This window comes from Haliotis cracherodii, unplaced genomic scaffold, assembly GCF_022045235.1.
Source record: "Haliotis cracherodii isolate W230 unplaced genomic scaffold, xgHalCrac1.p SCAF_13, whole genome shotgun sequence".
In the NCBI taxonomy this organism is placed as follows: Eukaryota; Metazoa; Mollusca; class Gastropoda; order Lepetellida; family Haliotidae; genus Haliotis; species Haliotis cracherodii.
This window is the reverse complement of record NW_027266268.1, coordinates 17,407,278-17,428,706: the sequence shown is the minus strand read 5'-3', so window position 1 is coordinate 17,428,706 and position 21,429 is coordinate 17,407,278. Positions and strand designations below refer to the sequence as shown.

At 39.1% G+C, this 21,429-nt stretch overlaps 1 pseudogene; it reads left to right on the top strand.

Moving 5' to 3' along the window:
- The first annotated feature begins 13,583 nt into the window (after positions 1–13,583).
- On the top strand, positions 13,584–15,381 carry LOC139458999 (uncharacterized; annotated as a pseudogene).
- The last annotated feature ends 6,048 nt before the right edge of the window (positions 15,382–21,429 follow it).

Genomic DNA, 21,429 nt, shown 5'->3' with positions numbered 1-21,429 from the left:
GTTCGTTATTCTCGCCGAACACCCGGGTTCGATTTCCAATGTGAGTACACTGTCTGAAGCCCATTTCTGGTGTCCCCAGTCGTGATATTGCTGGAATACTGGTAAAAGAGGCGCAAAATCATACTCACTCACTCGCGGGTAAAAGCCAAGCTTAAGAACGACTTTTCTGCAGCTAAAATATCTCGGCGTTTCAGCTTAAAATGTGAGGAAAGCCCGAAGTGAATTGAAGCCGGTGTTTATAAACGTTTACCACCTGTTGAAACTCACGTGCACGGGTATGATGCTGCCGAATCTGGGATTCGAACTCATCACCCAAGGTTTCTGGCTCGCCTAAGGGACGCAACTCTGCATGTGCGTCGAACAGTGTTGCCTTGACGATTGGACATGTGCCACAAGACAAACATGATTGTGTACACTTATTACATGGCGGAAAATTTAATCAGTGAAGATGATAACGTAGCTTTTTAACCACAACATAGGGAACTGGCAATGTTTCAGAATAATATCAGCCATTAATGAAATATTTATGTTTTGTGTAACATTATCAATACAATTAAAGAGTTTTATCATGCAAGAAAATACTGTTTTAATGTCATGTCACGTGACACAACAGATGTTCCATTGAATGTCATTATTCCGTTGATGTCAGGCACTTAGTACAATCGGGGCATGAGTATCGATTCTACCAGGTCTGGTGTTTTGTGGATGGGATCAACTCGAATGTCTTCATTTCGTTTTCAGGTCCCTTTTAAAAACCTTGCTGTAGCGAATGGAGAAAGGCTTAATCGTAACTGCGAAATGCAATGTTAACTTCACAAATATTTCCCATGTGTATCTTACAATGCATTCAGACTCAAATGGGTTCTTGGAGGTTACGGAAAGGGGCGGGTGGTGACGAATTACAATGGTGACAAATGCGAGTCATTTCATTGGCTGTATCATTGCCACTCGTCATCATTCGCCACTTTCCGGAACCTACAAGATCACACGAGAGGTCAGGAATGCGCCGAAGTGCATGGCGCGAACTCAAATCTTCCGATTCAGTATGGAATAGAATGATGACTGGATATGTTGACAATTTTTGGACGATTTTTCTGTGGATTGGAGCATTCTGATTATATGATATTGCTGCATGCATTATTGTCCTTAGTTGTCAACCATATACGTGACTTTCATTAACATTCCACATTGTTACGTGTCGATTCCCAAATTGAAACAATATGTTAACCCAGAGATCTGTACGTAAAAGAATTCAGTGTGAAAGCAACAAATGGAATACAATCAACGAATGTATTGCAAACAAAACTTACTGGGTTTACATCTCCATTCAAATTGCTGCACAATGGCAGTACACACAAGAGTGGTAGTATTAAATACACAAATACAGTAGTCAGTAGTAGTATATTCCCCCAGCGGCGACAGTGGTCAAACTTCCGAGAAAGGCCAAGGCAGGGCAAACCTGGGGTGATGAATGTTCTTCACACGAAAGCTGGTCTTGATGTAACGAAATGTGTGAGAGATACGAGAGGCATGCTCTTGTCACTTTATATACAGTCTAACTAGCTTCTGGAAATTTCTACACAGTGCGATCATCACGTCACAGAATATGCCACTTGTTTCTAAAACGCTCTATCTCACTCCAAGGTATTCATGTTGTTTACATATCACACTGGCATCTAAATATAGCAACTTCCTCACAACTGCTTACATTAAACAGTACTACATTCCTGACAACTGATCACTGTCCAAATACAATGCAATGAGCTTCTACCGAATCTTAACAGAAACAATGAAACAGTACTACATTCCTGACAACTAATCACTGTCCAAATACAATGAGCGTCTACCGAATCTTAACAGAAACAATGAAATAGTACTACATTCCTGACAACTAATCACTGTCCAAATACAATGAGCGTCTACCGAATATTAATAGAAACAATGAAACAGTACTACATTCCTGACAACTTATCACTGTCCAAATACAATGCAATGAACATGTACCGAATCTTAACAAAAACAATGTAATACATTTACAATAATTGTTTATCAATTAAATTCACTGCCATATAACGACATTCTGTCATGAATATATATTTTTGACAGTCAAGACACATGTAAGTGAGAGTTCATCATAAAACAAATAAATGTTCTTAGCAAGAACGACGATGGTTTGTAACACCTCCATGGCTATATGTAGCATATACTTCAGGAAACGTAAGTCAAATATGTAATAAAATGTATATCAATTTAATCACTGCCGCCAACACACCTCCTCATTCACCCCTGTGCATGTAGACCGTATCTCTTAGCAAGACGATCCTTGGAGTTGGACTCATCAATAAATAGAAAGGTTCGGGAGTATTCTCAGACGTTCCTTAGGAAGGAGTTCGTCATGTCAAACTCCGCAACACCCTACAACACGAAAACATTTTTAGTCATATATACTCTGCCAAAGAAGAAACGCAAACGTAGTAAAATCATAAATATGTGACGGCACAAAATTAATACGCAAAATGAATTGGACATTTCTGCATGGATTGGGATTGATTTATGACTAAAGAATCGCAAAAACACAACCACGTGACAGCCTGGCGCCGAAACACACCAACATGACATGCACGTGCAACATAACTTGTTGTGTTTCTGTTGCCTGCAATCACAATCTTACAAACCCGTGAAAATCCGGGTTAGAATAGGTCTTCAGCAACCCATGCTTGTCGTGAAAGGCGACTGTGCTTGTCTTAAGAGGCGACTTACGGGATCGGGTGGTCAGGCTCTCTCAGTTGGTTGATGCATACCATTGTTTCCCAAATTGCGTGGATCAATGCTCATAATGTCAATAACTAGATTGTCTGGTCAAGACTCGATTATTTACGGACCGACGTCATATATCAGGATCCGGACAAGCCTCTTACGACAAGCATAGTCGCCATTTACGGCAAGCATGGGTTGCTGAAGACCTATTCTAACCCGGATCTTCACGGGTCGCGTGATATGTAAGAAATGGGCGTCCAATCATCTCAAATACACTTTGAAGCATTCTAATTTGGCTTGACACTACACAGATAAATTCCTTAAATTGAAAGTAAAAATAATGATCTTGTATCAATGTTTGCTTTTGTCAACACTATAGCCACAACTGCGTAACTTCAAACAGACTTCATGTACTGCACGGCAAGCGCCTGTAAAATCACCAAGCTACAGTCCATGGAATTTACTCTGACGAATGTGAGCAACACGCACTAACTTTATTCTTTATTCATTCATCAATACGGAACATATATTAAAAACCTCTAATATTTATTTTACTGTATAAAGAGCACGTCGCTATATAATTGCAATAAAACCCATTTCATTTAATTGTTTATGCCAAAGGGTAACACATTCGTTGTTTGTTCACGAATTTGTTAACCGTTTGGTAATACAGCCTGATTAAGTCTAAATGTGGTGATCATCACCCCATGGTTACTCTTTGGCTGTCGGTGTAGCCTTTCCAAATATTAACATCGGGTAGAGCGAATCTGTGGCTCCATTCCCAGAAAGCCATGCTATGCTGGACTTTCCCTGTGAAGAATATGGTCAGTAGATACAGAGGTGTATTGTGCTGGTCAGAATGTTCCGAGTACTGGGAAAAGTATAACGTTCCGCATTCATGGTGAAGTGTAAGAGTGAGTTGCGGGTGCTGTCCTTTCCCAAATGATGTCCCAGTTACCCTAGATAGGCAGTTGTAGTGTCGTCTGGAAGTCTGATTGCTTCCATCTTCCCGAGGCAAGGGAGTCTAATAACTGTAAAAGTCCAGTTTCCACCCTTGCGGAACTAGGCTGCGATTATGGAGTTACATTTGGCTGGACTATCGAGTCTATGCATAGTCCAATCAAAATCCGGTTCTTAAACAACATGAATTTCAACGTGCAGATTTCGGTCGACTGCAGGATTTGTAAAGCATGTGTACCGCCAACTGGGCGTCGACAGATATTCTGCATAGTCTAATCAAAGTGCTCACGTGATTCGATGCATTTTGATGCGGGGTAAGACCCGTTTTATTGCAATATAGATCTTGACTATCGAGCAGATCGTCTTGACTGGACGCTGCCGTTTTGTTAGAAGTAAATGAAAGTGATATGAGAGATGGAATCTGATTGGTCACTAGGAGGAACATAGAGGGACATAACTCGTTATAGCCACTGGTGGCGCTACGATCGAGCCAGGAAATTCCAGCCAAGTTCGGCAAGTTTGGAAACTGGACTTTTAATGTCAGTTAACGTCCTTGCCCCGGGGAAATTGATTGCATCTGTATATCGGAAGATGCGGAATAGCTGTTGGCTAGAGGTATAGAACCTTATGGTGATACAATCTTGTTTTGCATAGTATTCAGGTTAACGGTAGTAACTGTAAGTGTCGAATGTATTCAGCATGTTTCAAACAAAGAAAATTAGCAGAGATCTCAAATATCAGCAAGTCCACAACACGGTTAGTTTGACATTGAGTGAGTGGTTTAGGCAAAAGATAGCTTCGCGAATATAGGACGAAATATTGGAGACATGTGGCATGCAAGCATTAAAAGAGTTAACTCTATGTTCATGCAAATGCCTCTTGTCAAAACCGTCAATTAAAACCTTGACATTCGAGTCTGCCAGTTTCACACACACACACACAAGGTCAAACACTATTTGTACTTAGTACTATGTGTCCAGCCTTACTTCCGGCTTTGAACATATTTACACTGTCAAAACCAGACACTGACTAATTCAAACTTGACCAGTTTTACGGTTCCGAATTTACTTGTTTCTTTAGGGCAAAGCCATTGGTTTAATCCGGCCTTCACCCCGGATTCCAGATTGAAATGTTTGTTTGTTTGTTTGTTTGTTTGATGTTAAACGCCACAATCAACAATATTCCAGCTATATGACGGCAGTCTGTAAATAAGTGTGTCTGGACCAGGCAATCCAGTGATTGATGTCATAAGCATCGATCCACACAGTTGGGATCGATGACATGCATCAACCAAGTCAGCGAGCCTGACCACCCGATCCCGTTAGTCGCCTCTTACGACAAGCATATTCGCATTTTAGGGCAAACATGGGTTGCTGAAGACCTATTATACCCCGAATCTTCAAGGGTAGAAATGTAGGTGAAAAGGACAATTGTATCATGGTTTTGTAACCAACTCGCCTTCATTCAACTGAAAACAAAAATGCACAACGTTGCACATACCAATTTAGAATATTGACTGAACCAGAGAACCGTGAGTGAGTTGGGTTAAACGCCACTTTGAACAGTATTCCAGTCTTATTATCACAGCGTGTTTAACGTGACCAAGGTGATGCAGGTCTTAGATGTTAGACACTTTCGTGAAACCCACGAGCACGGGTATAGTGCTGACAAACCTAAAAACATAATCGGGTCGAACCGGGATGCGAACCCACGATCATAGGTTTCTGGCGTGCACAAGGGACGCAACTCTGCAGATCTTTTTCACACTTCGCTACTTCCGGTTTGAAAGCGAGGCTTGGAGAGCAGAAGGTGAAGGCTGGATAGCACATGAAACACATGGAGATGTCAACAAGGCACGCAATCGGGACAAACTGTGACAATTTAACCATCCCGGTACATTTATCGTAAGTATTGAACATTATTCTTATTGACAAACTATTCTACTGTTATCTGGTCTCCTTACCGATATAAATTTGAGTCTGGCCGTTCTGTTATGATTTCAATTTAAAATATCCATGACCACCTAACTCCCTACTGAAATCTTGTAAAGAATAATTCATTGTTTACACACCATTAAACTACTTATTGCGAGTTTAAATAACTTTGCGGGTTGTATTTGAAGTCGAAATATTCACCTTTTGACCATATCTAGATATATGTCAGAAACTAACTTAATTGATATAGGCCTATGTTGATATAATGTATCAAATTGAAACCTAATAAGAATTTACAATCGTAACAAATCAGAATTTTGCATCAGTTGCGTATTTGATGTAAATTGTAATGGACTCAAATGCATTCCAATAAAATATTAGACCTCTAGATCTACTTGTGCTGTTGTGATTGTGAACAGTTGTTATTTTGATTGTCAATGTTGTCAGATCAGATAGCATTAGGTGTAATATTTCAACTGAATTATTACATAAAGGATGTGTAAATATTTGAAGTAAAGTACAGTTTGATCTGCAATTTTGGTAACAATTAATATTTCTACCAAAATGATATTTACTTTACTGTTCCAATTTAATCATGTCATGAAATGAACAAAAACCCAACTACTTAATGTCCAGTAAATGTTCAATCAACATGTGATCTTTATATAATTTACAGAAACAGATAACTCTTTAACAGTTTGTATTCAAATATTTCAAATGCATAAATTGATATTGACATTACTAAAAACTTAAAGTATAAACAGAATTATTTTTAATTCCCATGCGTATTGCAATCATAACTCATTAATTCCCTTTGTTTAATTGTGAAACCCATCTGGTTTTATGTCCACAAACATGTTTTGAAACTTTTAAAACAAAAGGATTTCTTTTGTGCAAGCAATTGCCATGTATTATTGATTATTTATCATATCAATTTATATGTAAGAATATAGTTTACTGTGTCATTTTGCAATAATTATATTGTTATGATGTAATATTTTACCTTTGTTAACAATCTTTAGAACTTTAGTTTATTTCAATCAAGTCAAGTGGTGTGATTATTTTGATATTTTTTTATAATTCAATCAAAACGAGAAAAATAAAAAAATATAAATACATAGAAGAAATTTGTTTTCCTTGTCAAATAACGATGATAGCATGAATTTATCTCATGCTCCTTGTATAGCATGCTCCTTGTGAAAATTCATTCCATTTCTTCTTCGAATAATGTACCTTATATGATGATTTTAGGGAGACATTACTGACAGCTATCGATAATCTTGGAGGACAAAAAACTCTACATAGTATTCTTTTTGGTGATCCAAACTTAGATGTTTTCCTGAATACAAAAATATTCTTGTCTGTACACAAATTTATAGAAACGACTAACAGATTCAGTAGCTAGCATAGTATTGTTTCCAAACTGTTAATCATTAATATTGTTAAATCTATATTCAACACTAAAATGTATAATATTAGGATATGTATGAGATGCACACTGTCTTCACTTTCAAGCAAATTGTACATATCCTTCATATGAGCACTGTATATACATTGTGCACTATGTTTCCACAATGTGAAGTTTCAACTGTAAATTGTTCATTTTCATTATGCAATATTATGTATAACTGTATATAGGGAGAAGGCTGTAATAAGTGCTGCCCTTGTGCCCAATCCCTTTGTCTTTTTGGACAATAAAATATGTTTAATAATATCTCATCTTGTGATCTGACAAAGTTAATATTTTCAAGTCAAGATATCAACTTTAGTAAACCACATGAAGAGATAAACATTGCATTTGACAAAATAAATTCAAGTCTTATATTTTCTTTGTGATCTTCATGACCTTACTCAGAAAACCATAGTGTCAATGAGGCAGACTGACTGTAGGTGTGACAAAACGTGATATTTCACCTGATTTTAATAAAAATCTTATTTATTTCACTCTAGCGAAAGTATGTTTTCAGCATGGTCAGACTAAACAAAGTAGTTCATGATTAAATACATACCGGTAATACAAATATCAAAACGTGTTTCATTAAAACAAGAGTGAATTTCTGTGTGACATTGATATAAAAAGCTGTAGTACACTGTCATTAAATTGATGCATCTGTTGAGTTTACTGTTTACAAAGAATATACTGTTTGAGTTTTAGACATATCAGATGAATTGATGCCTTCAAGATTGTTCTTAAGTAGCAAATGTTACACACTGTGATTAATTTTCCTTAAACTTCTCTATTTCAGAAGAATGTTGTTTTCTAAATAAGCAATATTTTGAGAGAAGGTGAATAAGCATTGTTTATAAAACATGTTATTGAAGTAGGAATATTATTACAATATTATTGAATTATTCATTTCAGGCCAGCGAGTCACCACAATGAAGTACTAGTATCCGGGTGACGGATGTCTGGAGGAGCTTTCCGCTGACAGTAACACAATGGTTACAATGTGCATCCTGTCAAAGGACGAGGAAGTGAAAAGCCTTATTTACTCACAAAACAATGGCCAATATTTATCAGACACTTAAAAAGCACATTGTACCATTTGTTTACAAGCAAGAAAATTATTTTCTCCTGGAATTTAATTAGGTGCTTTTGACTGACAAAGACACCCAATCCATTTTAAGTTTTGAAAACTTATATTGTGAGAAATAAAGATATGAAAATTTTAGTTTGTTTTTCTTTGTTAAATATGAGAAATCCAGATTGTTCCATCAACATAATTTGTACCAATACATATATTTTATCTTGGCTTGATTACCAATTGAAGTTTATTCCTTTTTATCGTTTGTTATTTTATTTGTACTCATATCTGATCAAGACATTTTCAAACTATTCAGGATAAATGCATTAGTAGCTTCCTTTTGATATACAATTACCTATCATCATACAGGATTAGGTGAGGGTGTTCAAGAATTTTGATAGTTGTATCAATTCTTATATTTCTTCAATATCATGCCTTAATTATATTTATCAATTTTTAGTTTCCTTTAACTTGTTTTAAACAGTTCACACATTATTATTTTTGTCGTGCATGGTGCAATCTCAATCGGCAGTAATCAGTTAAGTAAGTGATGTTTGAAGAACAAGTAAAGTATCATCTGTTTATTGTACACACTGAATAGAGTTATCGCCCCTTCTGAATATTTATTTTGACACACGAATTATTTTCATAATTAATTGTAATATGTTAAAATGAAAATCATAGCAGAAAAAGTGTCTTTTGTCAACTGGACTCATGGCAAAACGATAGTGCGTTGTGCAGCAAACACCACTATGAAACGTGAAATAAACATGATCTCGATCTTGATCTCGAGTTCGCCAAGCCACGCATTGACTGAGCAATTTTGCAAAAGTACATTGACGTGTTTCATGTTATGCGGTTTATTTACGATACCCAACTTCTGTCATTGAATGTACTGTCACATAACTATATGCCGACGAGGTTAAGATAAAACAATCTATTTCTGAAATACGTATCTCGAAATGCACTTTTCCGTTCACTTCCGGGATCCTGACAGCAAAATGCAAATTCCAGTGTATTACAGGCATATTTTAGTTGGACCTCACGATTAAATGTGAAATATCTTCTGTATTAGATACAGAGGATACCATTTTTTGTTTGTTTGAAATGTCCACCAGTGAAATGCACAACATGCTGTCTGTTCCCTATCAGCTGATGCGACTCACACTGCATGGAGCTATGCTCTCCAAGCCTCGTTTTCGATCCAAGATGGCGAAAGTGTGAAAAAGGTCAATTGAGGCACCTTAGACGACTGTGCGACCGATTCGCCCACTAATGTATAGGCGAAACATAAAGTATGTGGCTTGAAAGGAGAGTTTTCAGTTGTTGTATGAGATCTGTTGCATGTTTTCAAACACGTTTCACAAGTGAGGTGAGGTGAAATGGGGTTTAACGTCGCGTTCAAGATTATTGCAATTATATAGTGACGTGCATGCACATGTGTTTGTGTGTGGCTGCTTGTACTAGTCCGGACTAATGCCGATTTCTAGTCCTAGCTCACTGAGATACCATGCCGCAGTTTAACATGAACACCCCACTCACACACAGTATACTGACTCCGAGCCGACCAGTCCTTGTTTTAGCACCGTAATGACGAGCGCCAGACATGGTAACAACAAGTACCATCTTTTAACGCTTTTTATTATGACGCGACCGGGCATCGAACCCCGGACCTTCCGCTCTCCGGGTGGATGCTCTACCACTAGACCACGGAGGCGGTCGTTGAACAAGTAGAGGTCAAATAACATTAATGAAACTATAAGGTCACTAATAAGAGATCTATTTAATAAAACACGTTGTAAGTAGAGATTAAAGGATATGAAAGAAAGAGAACGACACTTGATATACCCTAACCTATTTGTTTGTAGGCCTCACGGAAATGGCTTGCCTCCCACACCAAGTTGAGGCCTACCTTTAGAATACAGTACCACAAACTTTTCAAACACGTGATCATACCCTAAGACATAATATGTAGTATTTTGTTGCCAGTCACACCGGCGAAACAATGCCTTGTGACGTCAGGGGTCATCGAGTGTGCATAAGCTCCTCCCAGTGATCTATCATCTCTACACGAAATGTCATTTAATACGCCAAGCGCTGTGGAGAGTTTTGAATATTTGTTTACTGAATATAGCCTGCGGCGGCGCATTTTATAGCAAGCGCTAGTTTACGAAAACACTTTTATTTTTTACATATTTTTTATTTCGTTTTTATCGTAATTCAAGTGGCTAAAAGGGTTATAAATGGGAACTAATATACATATATTATTTTTTCGGTGCATTAATTTTCATTATTATGCACAAGAATGTAGTTTGTTAGGGATATTTAATTGGTGCTGAACACATCCAAATGTCGCCAGTGTTAGGGTTGGTTAACCCGAACTCTATCCTTAGCCTTTGGATCCCCTTTACGATAAATCACCCCTTTACGATCATTAGGGTTAGGAACCCGTTTAGTGGCTATTAGATTACCCTAAGTCTATCCTTAAACCTTGGATCCCCTTTACGATCAATCACCCCTTTACGATCATTAGGGTTTAGTGGCTATTATAGATTATATAGAGGCTCCTTATATTCTTCCCACAAAAACGTCGAGTAAAAAGGAAGAAATGGTTTTGTGTCGAATATTTTGGCTACTGGAAACTGTCCTGGAACATTCACACAAGCCACTTTCACCGGCTACATTTTTCATTACTGATTCAAAAGCGAACTCACCGTTGTGTCGTCACTAGTCTTGCTTATTCCTCCATCGTTCCTTATTATTATCCACATCATCCTTACAGTGTTCCCTACCACACTTTTCTGTCACAAAAATCACCCGACGAATTATTAAATACCATATCATTCATGCGCACTCGCGAGTTCGACGTCTGACGTCTGGAGCCGTTTTCAGTTCGCGGCATATCGGCTCATTCCTCACCACCCGGTATCTTGTAGATTACGGAATGGGACGAGTGTGCCAAATGGCATCGGGATCATTCGTAAGTGTCCGTAGACTAAAGTCACGAGACACCATGCCTACCCGTAACCTTCGTAAGTTATTTCGACCCTTTTCGTTCAGTTCCGAAACGTCATAGGCATGACCAGGTAGATTTGCACTAAGTTTAACAGTGTGGACGTACCTCAGTCGGTTAGCTGTCAGGTTAACAATCCGAAAGTCGCGGGTTCGCGTCCGACGGATTCTCACTAAAACTTGTTGCTTGTCTTGTGACATATGACCTACGGCAGAGATCGTTCTCACGAGAAGTTGTGGTACTGTATTCTAAAGGTGTTCCGAAAGCATTTGTCTTTCTTTATTTGTTCTCAGAATTATACAGTTATTTTAAGAATAAAAAATGCGAAAGGCTCCTTTTGTGTGGCATTTAAAATTGTTTTCCACTAACAGGGTACATGTTATGATTTTAATATTTAAAAATAAAATAAACTACACTTCAACTTCTAAACATATGGGATCCTATATGATACACTAAAATAGATTTGCCTATTTCTTATATAAATAACTTTAGAATACAGTACCACAAACATTTCAAACACGTGATCATACCCTATGACATAATTTGTTGCCAGTCACACCGGCGAAACAATGCCCTGTGACGTCAGGGGTCATCGAGTGTGCATAAGCTCCTCCCAGTGATCTATCTTCTCTACACGAAATGTCATTGAATATGCCAAGCGCTGTGAAGAGTTTTGAATATTTGTTTAGTGAATATAGCCTGCGGCGGCGCATTTTATTGCAAGCGCTAGTTTACGAAAGCACTTTTATTTTTTATTTATTTTTTATTTCGTTTTTCTCGTAATTCAAGTGGCTAAAAGGGTTATAAATGGGAACTAATATACATATATTATTTTTTCGGTGCATTAATTTTCATTATTATGCACAAGAATGTAGTTTGTTAGGGATATTTAGTGGTGCTGAACACATCCAAATGTCGCCAGTGTTAGGGTAGGTTACCCCGAACTCTATCCTTAGCCCTTGGATCCCCTTTACGATAATTCACCCCTTTACGATCATTAGGGTTAGGAACCCGTTTAGTGGCTATTAGATTACCCTAAGTCTATCCTTAACCCTTGGATCCCCTTTACGATCAATCACCCCTTTACGATCATTAGGGTTAGGTGCTAGGTACTCGTTTAGTGGCTATTATAGATTATATAGAGGCTCCTTATATTCTTCCCACAAAAACGTCGAGTAAAAAGGATGACATGGTTTTGTGTCGAATATTTTGGCAACTGGAAACTGTCCCGGAACATTCACACAAGCCACTTTCACCGGCTACATTTTTCATTACTGATTCAAAAGCGAACTCACCGTTGTGTCGTCACTAGTCATGCTTATTCCTCCATCGTTCCTTACTTTTATCCACATCATCCTTACAGTGTTCCCTACCACACTTTTCTGTCACAAAAATCACCCGACGAATTATTAAATACCATATCATTCATGCGCACTCGCGAGTTCGACGTCTGACGTCTGACGCCTGGAGCCGTTTTCAGTTCGCGGCATATCGGCTCATTCCTCACCACCCGGTATCTTGTAGATTACGGAATGGGACGAGTGTGCCAAATGGCATCGGGATCATTCGTAAGTGTCCGTAGACTAAAGTCACGAGACACCATGCCCACCCGTAACCTTCGTAAGTGTCCGTCACCTATTCGACCCTTTTCGTTCAGTTCCGTAACGTCATAGGCATGACTAGGTAGATTTGCACTAAGTTTAACAGTGTGGACGTAGCTCAGTCGGTTAGCTGTCAGGCTAATAATCCGAAAGTCGCGGGTTCGCGTCCGACGGATTCTCACTAAAACTGGTTGCTTGTCTTGTGACATGTGACCTTCGGCAGAGATCGACCTTCGGCAGAGATCGTCCTCACGAGAAGTTGTGGTACTGTATTCTAAAGGTGCTCCAAAATATTAATTTTCCATGAATGCTTTCGAAGAAAAATCTGTATAATTATGTTTTCCTTCATGATGTATTCGAAATGTCATCATTGTATCCCCCCCCCCCCCCCCCCCCCAACCACACACACACACACACACACACTTTTTTTAAATACGTCAGTTACATTTTCATGTAGTCTTATGTGTTTGAATACAGTGTAACTGTCCCGACGTTCACCGGTCGCCGTCATATTGCTCGAATTATACTGGAACAATTCAAGCGATACGTGGAAGGAATATAATTCGTTTTAACAGATTCCAATAAAAGCATTGATCTATTCTTGCTCATGTTCCATCGGTAGATTAGTGGGGATTTATTCTAACCTGTCGATTGTTTTCGCAATTACATCAGTACCGAGTCAACACTGTTTTATATGTGACCGTGACCCTACATCCGTAATCGCCCGTTTCCGCCTGTCAGAATATGATCATACAGTCACAGTAGACCATTGGAAAGAGCACTCACTGCCACGATGCTGTCTGGAATAGTCGTCCTATTCAGTCTTCTTCTCACGGTTAATTCGGCACAGCGGTATGAAAGGCTTCAGAGAAAATACAGAGAATTAGCTAACAAGGTCAGTGTACTGACAGAGGGTTTCGACACAGTGATGAAGAACATGAAGAGATATGAGAAGATAGACCGTGCCCTGCAAAATATGTGTGCGCAGCTCTCTGAAGAAGAAGAAGAAGAAGAAGATGATGATGATGATGATGATGATGATGATGATGATGATGATGATGATGAAGGGAAATCAGGCCCATTGGAAGCAACCAAAAAGTATGACCAAACAGATAGCGTTCTGCACAATACGAATACTCAACTTTCTGAAGGTGACGGAGGAGGGAGGTCAGACTCATTCAGGCTTCAAGATGCAGACCTACAGGTAACATTTGCTACAGTGGAAACAGATCAGGAGCAACAGTCTTTCTTCTTTCAATATTCAGCACCAGTTAAAGCAGCTGTTAGAGTAGGTGCTACGTTTGGTGAGAGAATAATTAACGTTGAAAACAGGTTTGATGATGGACAAGGTAACATCACTGTTCATTCTAATCAATATCTGATGTTAACATTATTTTTACCAAACAGAGAACAAGTGCTTACTAAAATGTACACGACAGTGAATTCCATAAATGAATCCGGACAAGTTGACGTCCGTTAGTTAAGTCTTAATACTCTGCCAAGTGTGGAAGCTGTGTTCGAAAAAGGTTCATCGACCAACATTACAATACGTTACGTATCTGGTGGCGAAGGCTCTCGCCCTGATTCAGATTATATTTTTTACGCTGTTAACACAACTGCGCCCAACACAATTAATGCTTATAACCAAAGAACTCGATCTAATCCAGTGATTGTGGGTGCGAGACCCACGAAGGATGATTCCAATCACACGGACATTATAGTAAATATCAATGCTGATAAGAATAATCGTGAAGGAATCTTACTTCTCCGGCTTAATCTCCAGCCAATAAGGATCACTAAATTCGATCTATCCCTTGGCAAGGAACAACAAATTCCTGTCAGAAGAGCTGACCATACTGCGCCCTTTCCGAAAGGATATTTGGGATTTTACTTAGACCGTTTTTCAAGTTCTATCCAATCGGATTTTTGGGGATGTGCAGAACATGGAAGTTGTACTGGATCCGTTCTATTGCTCGGTGACGACCCTAAAAATATAACTATATGGAGAATAGTGGGTGGACTTAAGACAGCAACGAGTCTTGTAACGGTGATGGATGTTACATCACTGTACGCTGTAAGGATGGTATTTCGTTTGGTGAATGCCTCCTTATCAGACACGGGGACATATGTCATACAAGGAGCAAGTGTGTCTGGCGTGGTCATTGAGAAAGAATTGCTTGTAGAAGTCCGGGGTCGATTTTCTGTGGTGAAAAAGTCTTCAGGTGTGAGGGCAAATACGCCAGAAAAGCTTGTTGTCCGTTGCTTGGTCATAGGGTACCCCTCACCAGAGATTGGATTCTATGATAAACCTTGGGGCGAAGCGGAACGCCATCAGTTTGTGAGAGGACCAGGCGTGACAATAAGAGGTCATAAGAGTCTTGATACCTCCTTCTCGGAGTTGACCATACAAGGACCTCACGAGGAGATCCAGAAAATATACTGTCAACCTGAAACGGATACCTATTCGGAGGAATTTCTTCTTTATGATTCAAGTGATGAGGATGACGACATTGCTGATCTTTAGTGTTATTTACGAATGACCTGGGTGTCACTCAAAGCGACCTTAGCACTATGGTGATCGTAGCCTTCATACCTTAACATCGACTTCCGACAGTGTTAATGCGAAGATCGCTATGTACTTTGATTATGAAGTAACATATTTGGAACTTCTTACATTCATAGCATGCAGTATGTACATTGAGAGTCTTTTCATTATTAATACTCTGTCACTTGTCATTAATCAAACACATGTTTGTATACTAGGGTAACGGATATAATATGTATCAATGAACTGTTTATCATACAATGGAGATATTAGTGAGAAATGATCTTCATTTCTACAGGGTTTAAATACCAAAACTAAGAACCTCTTAGTGTCTTCATGTCTCAATAATCACCCATACTGCATTCCTACCGTCATAAGACACCACAATAAACCTATAAGTATAAATGGCGATAATAAATCATTTTACTCTAAATACTATATGATGTTATCGGAATTTTCTCGGATCTAATCATGTTTAGGAATGAGTTTAAATTATAAGCGGATTGCACGTTTGGTGTGTTTCTATCTAAACACGTTCAGGGGCGGTCGGGTAGCCTAGTGGTTAAAGCGTTAGCTCGTCACGCCGAAGACCCGGGTTCGATTCCCGACATAGGTACAATGTGTGAAGCCCATTTCTGGTGTCCCCCGCCGTGATATTGCTGGAATAGGCACTCGTGAAGAGCAACCTCCTCGTGGTGAGTGCTGGGTAACGCTAATAGCTCTTCCCCCGTGTGGAACCGGGGTAGAATATTTCCACAGCACCCCATTGCTGGTCGTAAGAGGCGACCAAAGTGGGCAGCCCGTTTGCCGTGGGTTGCGTCCCTGTGTCGGCGGAGGACGGGAGTCTGGTAGTTGAGGGCACTGGTTCCTGGAACTGTGTTCCTTTGCCCAACACACTACTTCGACCCTTACTTCGCCTAGACGGGTGGTAAGATGGGCCCGGTCTTATCAATCGGCTGGTCATGCCAGGCCCTGTGCGTAATATTGTATATGCACACATGTGTTGTATTGTAATGTATATTTTGGTCTTGGCCATGCATACCTTGTGTATATTATCAATTTTGGATTGTATAAATTGCCTAGAGTCTTACGCCAGAAGGCGGTGGCTCATGGGCCAATCTGGTACTTTCGACCTCTGTGTTCTGTATGTCTTCAATTTCTTGTCATGGGCCGAACCAGCCTGGCATTTTATTTGTTAGACAAATGCAGCTATTCATGTTGTTTTTACTGGAGTATACCACCTCTGTATCCCTGATGTTTGCATGTTGGAGATCCGGTGCAATTAAACATCGCTCTTTGTAGCACTCCATGGTGGGTGGGGAGCAGGGGTGCTGAATAAATTACTTTCATCATGGCTCACAATCATTCTGGTTCCAACCGCAATGAAAAGAAGAGACGACTCGAAGCTGAGATTTTATCATCTGATGATGATGTCTCGATTTCACAAAATTCTAATTCTTGGGCACGTTTTATAGTTGTTGAATCACGAAATCAACTACCCTTGAAAATTAATCCTTTTGCTATCTCTAAAGCCATTGCAGGTATTTGTGGTGAAGTCAAGAATGTTTCACGCCTCCGGACCGGTTCTCTTTTGGTAGAGTGTGCACGGAGACAGCAAGCTATCAATCTTTTGAAATGTACTACATTCGCAAACACTGAAGTTGCTGTCTCTGCGCACAGAACGTTAAACTCAAGTCGAGGCATCATCCGCGACAGAGCCCGTTGTCTGGCAGAAATGACAGAAGAGGAAATTCTTGATGAACTCAATGATCAACATGTCACGTCAGTGAAACGTTTCACAAGAAAGGATGGAGATAACATTGTCCCAACAAATACTTATTTGTTCACCTTTTCACTGTCGACCATACCACAATCTATAAAGGCAGGATATTTTAACATCGGAGTGGAGGTGTATGTCCCCAATCCACTCCGATGTTACAAGTGTCAGAAGTTTGGACACGGTTCCAAATCATGCGATCGGCCGATTGTTTGTCACCGTTGTGGTGCAAATCATGACGACTCAGATTGTTCAGCTGACCCCAAATGTGTGAATTGTAAGGGTAAACATGTTGCATCTTCAAAATCATGTCCTCTTTGGCAACATGAGAAAGATATCTTGACAGTCAAATGTCAAAACAACATTTGTTTTCAGGAAGCAAGAAAAGTCATTGCCAGCCGGTCACCTCCATCAGGGCACACTTATGCTGCTGCTGTCTCTCGACCTTCTACCACAAGATCTATAGAATGTCAAACTGACCTGACATGGGCACACTCTGAACACCCTGTGCCTGTGGTTACAACATCTGAGAGTCAGACAGATGATTCAGATACTCAATCATCTGGCATCTCTCCAGCATCTCAGGTTGTGACTCAGACTATGGCCCAACCTAAACCGACTCCTGAATTACCAGCAACTAACAAACCATCGACTGAAATGCCCAAAAAACAAAAGAAGAAACAAAACAAGAAAATTACTACTAAGATCCCTACTGTCACTGAAACATCTGTTGATGTTCAGAATTTCTTTGATCCTCTCGAGATGGATGTTACTCCATCTACTATGAGTGGTGACTCTTCTTCACGTTCACGTGAGCGATCTCCTATAGAACCGCCATGAACCATTCAAATATTTTTCAATGGAATTGCAGAGGACTTAGGCACAATTTTAACGAGCTGCAATTATTAACAACAGATTTAAGTCCATCAGCAATTTCTTTACAAGAGACGTACTTAAAAAATACAGATAAATTTGAATTAAGGCAGTATAGTTCCTATCATTCTTTTTCTCCTCCGGGAGATAAAGCTACTGGAGGTGCTTCTATGTTGGTGCGGCGGGGCGTTGTTCACAGTCCTGTTCCGCTTGACACGAATTTGCAAGCAGTTGCAGTTAGACTTACACTGCATATTGCCTTCACACTTTGCTCCTTATACATTCCTCCATCTTCAAATCTTCAGCGTAATGATCTACAAAAACTATACGACCAGCTCCCAAAGCCCTGTGTCATCATGGGTGATCTAAATGGGCATAATCCTTTATGGGGAAGTTCAACCATTAATCAAAAGGGAAAAGTGATCGAAGATTTTGTTTCCGATAATGATCTTTGCATTTTTAATGATGACTCAGACACTTACTTACACCCTGCTACTGGTACCTATTCATCTTTAGATCTGTCTTTGACGGATTCAGTTTTGTTAAATGAATTCTCATGGTCCGTCCATGACGACCTATGTGGGAGTGACCATTTCCCCACGGTGCTTAAGCCCATTAATCCCGCTGATGATCCACCTTCACCTCGATGGAATTTTGTGAAGGCTGATTGGCTTTTATTTCAATCTTTATGCAAAGATAAATTACAACCTACGTCTTTTCAGAATGTTATTGACCCCATTCAGTTGTTCTCAGATCAACTGAATGAAATTGCTGATGAATCAATACCTAAGTCCTCTGTCAACCCACGTATTCGTAAACCATGGTTTGATGACACGTGCAAACAAGCTAGGAAATGTCGTAAGAAGGCGGAGAAATACTTCCGTAAACATCCTACTGTCCATAATTTAAACACTGTCAAAATTTCAAATGCTAAGGCAAGACGTCTATTTAAACAAAATAAACGTCAATCATGGAGGAACTATGTCTCCAATATAAACACTCGTACCCCTATGTCCAAGGTATGGAACATGATCAAAAAGATCAAAGGCAAGGGATCAAATTCTACAGTAAACCATTTAAAGGATGGTGACACTTTGCTAACGGATAAATCTGCTATTGCCAATAGACTTGGGAAAACTTTATCTCAACATTCGTCTTCATCAAATTACGTTCCCGAATTTCAAAAATATCAGCTTCAACAGGAAAAGAAAAAAGTAAATTTTACATCTGATAATGGTGAAGATTATAATGAGGTATTTTCACTACATGAGCTACATACTGCCTTAGGGCAAGCTCATGATACAGCAGCAGGCGCTGATAATATTCATTATCAGCTACTTAAACACTTGCCAGAATCATGTCTTGAAACTATGTTGAATATATTCGATGATATTTGGACAGCAGGGACATTTCCACCTTCATGGCATAAAGCCATTGTTATCCCCATACCCAAACCTGGGCGGGATCATTCTGATCCATCAAATTACAGACCTATATCTCTAACTAGCTGCGTTTGTAAAACTATGGAACGCATGGTAAATAATCGATTAGTGTGGTACTTGGAAACGAATAATCTTCTTACCAATATACAATGTGGTTTCCGGAAGAACAGAAGTACTATCGATCACTTAGTGCGTTTAGAATCATTCGTTAAAAATTCCATTGTAAATAGACAACATGCTGTATCGATCTTTTTCGATTTAGAAAAAGCATACGATACAACATGGAAACATGGCATTTTAAAAGATCTTCATGATTTTGGATTACGAGGCCGTCTGCCTCATTTTATATCACAATTTTTAACAGACAGGCAATTTCAAGTCCGCGTGGGTTCTACCCTGTCTGATCATTATAATCAGGATCAGGGTGTCCCACAAGGCAGTATTTTGTCTGTCACTTTATTTAGTATAAAAATTAACAGTTTGTCAAAAGTTTTAAATGATTCAGTTGATGGATCACTTTTTGTGGATGATTTTAATCTATCTTGCCGTGGAAAAAATATGCACACAATAGAAAGGCAATTACAATTATGTCTCAATAAAATTAACAAGTGGTGTCTAGAAAACGGGTTTAAATTTTCCAAATCAAAAACTAATTGTATACATTTCTGCAGAAAATATAAGCCACATAAGGACCCTGAACTATTTCTGAATGGCACTCCTATCAAAGTTGTTAAGGAGGCCAAGTTCTTGGGACTTATTTTTGATAACCACTTAACTTTCCTTCCACATATTAAATACCTTAAAGCTAAATGCCTGAAGGCACTCGACTTATTGAAAGTAGTTTCTAATTCAAAGTGGGGAGGGGATCAAACAACTCTCTTACACTTATACAGGTCACTAATTCGTTCAAAACTTGATTATGGCTCCATCGTCTATGGTGGAGCCTGCAAAAGTAATTTACAAAAACTCGATACCATCCATCATCAAGGCCTGAGGCTTTGCCTTGGAGCCTTCAGAACGTCTCCCATTCACAGTCTTTATATAGAAGCAGATGAGCCTTCTCTTAAACAACGCCGACTAAAATTATCTTTACAATACATCACTAAATTATATTCTAATCAGTCCAATCCAGCTTTTGAATGCATCTTCAATCCTCTCTACGAGGATCTTTACAATAAGAAATCAACACTTACTCCTCCACTCGGAATCAGAATAAAATCTGCAATATCAGCTTCGAATATTCAACTTCAAGATATAGCTCCTACTAAACTTTTCTCATCTCCTCCTTGGCAAATGGTAAAGCCAGAAGTAGACCTGACATTAACAAAACTAAAGAAATCAGATACTAACCAATTAATTTACCAACAAGAATACCTTCAACTAAGAAACACTTACGACACTTATAAATCTATATTTACAGATGGATCCAAGGATGGTGGCGCAGTTGCTAGTGCCACTGTCATTGGATCCAGAACAATCTCTTCACGTTTACCTGATAACAGTTCAATATTCACTGCAGAAGCAAACGCCATTTTTACAGCACTTAAATATGTCAGTAATCAATCTAAACATAAACAATTCATACTGTTTTCAGATTCTCTTTCATGCCTTCAGGCAATTAAAAATATGTCTTCAAAACATCCACTTTTAATCCAAATTCTTGAGTTATTTAATGATCTTGCTACTGGCCAATATGACATCGTCTTTTGTTGGTTACCAAGCCATGTTGGTATCATTGGTAACACAATGGCCGATGCTGCTGCTAAAGCAGCGCTCAACAAATCTGTGACACCACTTCTGATACCATACACTGATTTTAAACCCATTATTCGATCTTACATCCGAGATCTTATGCAACAGAAGTGGGACGCCCAAGTAGGTATCAATAAATTACATGAAATTAAACCAAATATCGGATATACCTTCTTGGGCTGTCAGTCCAGATTTGAGGAGGTCATTATGCGACGATGTCGTATTGGCCACAGCAGATATACTCATGAAT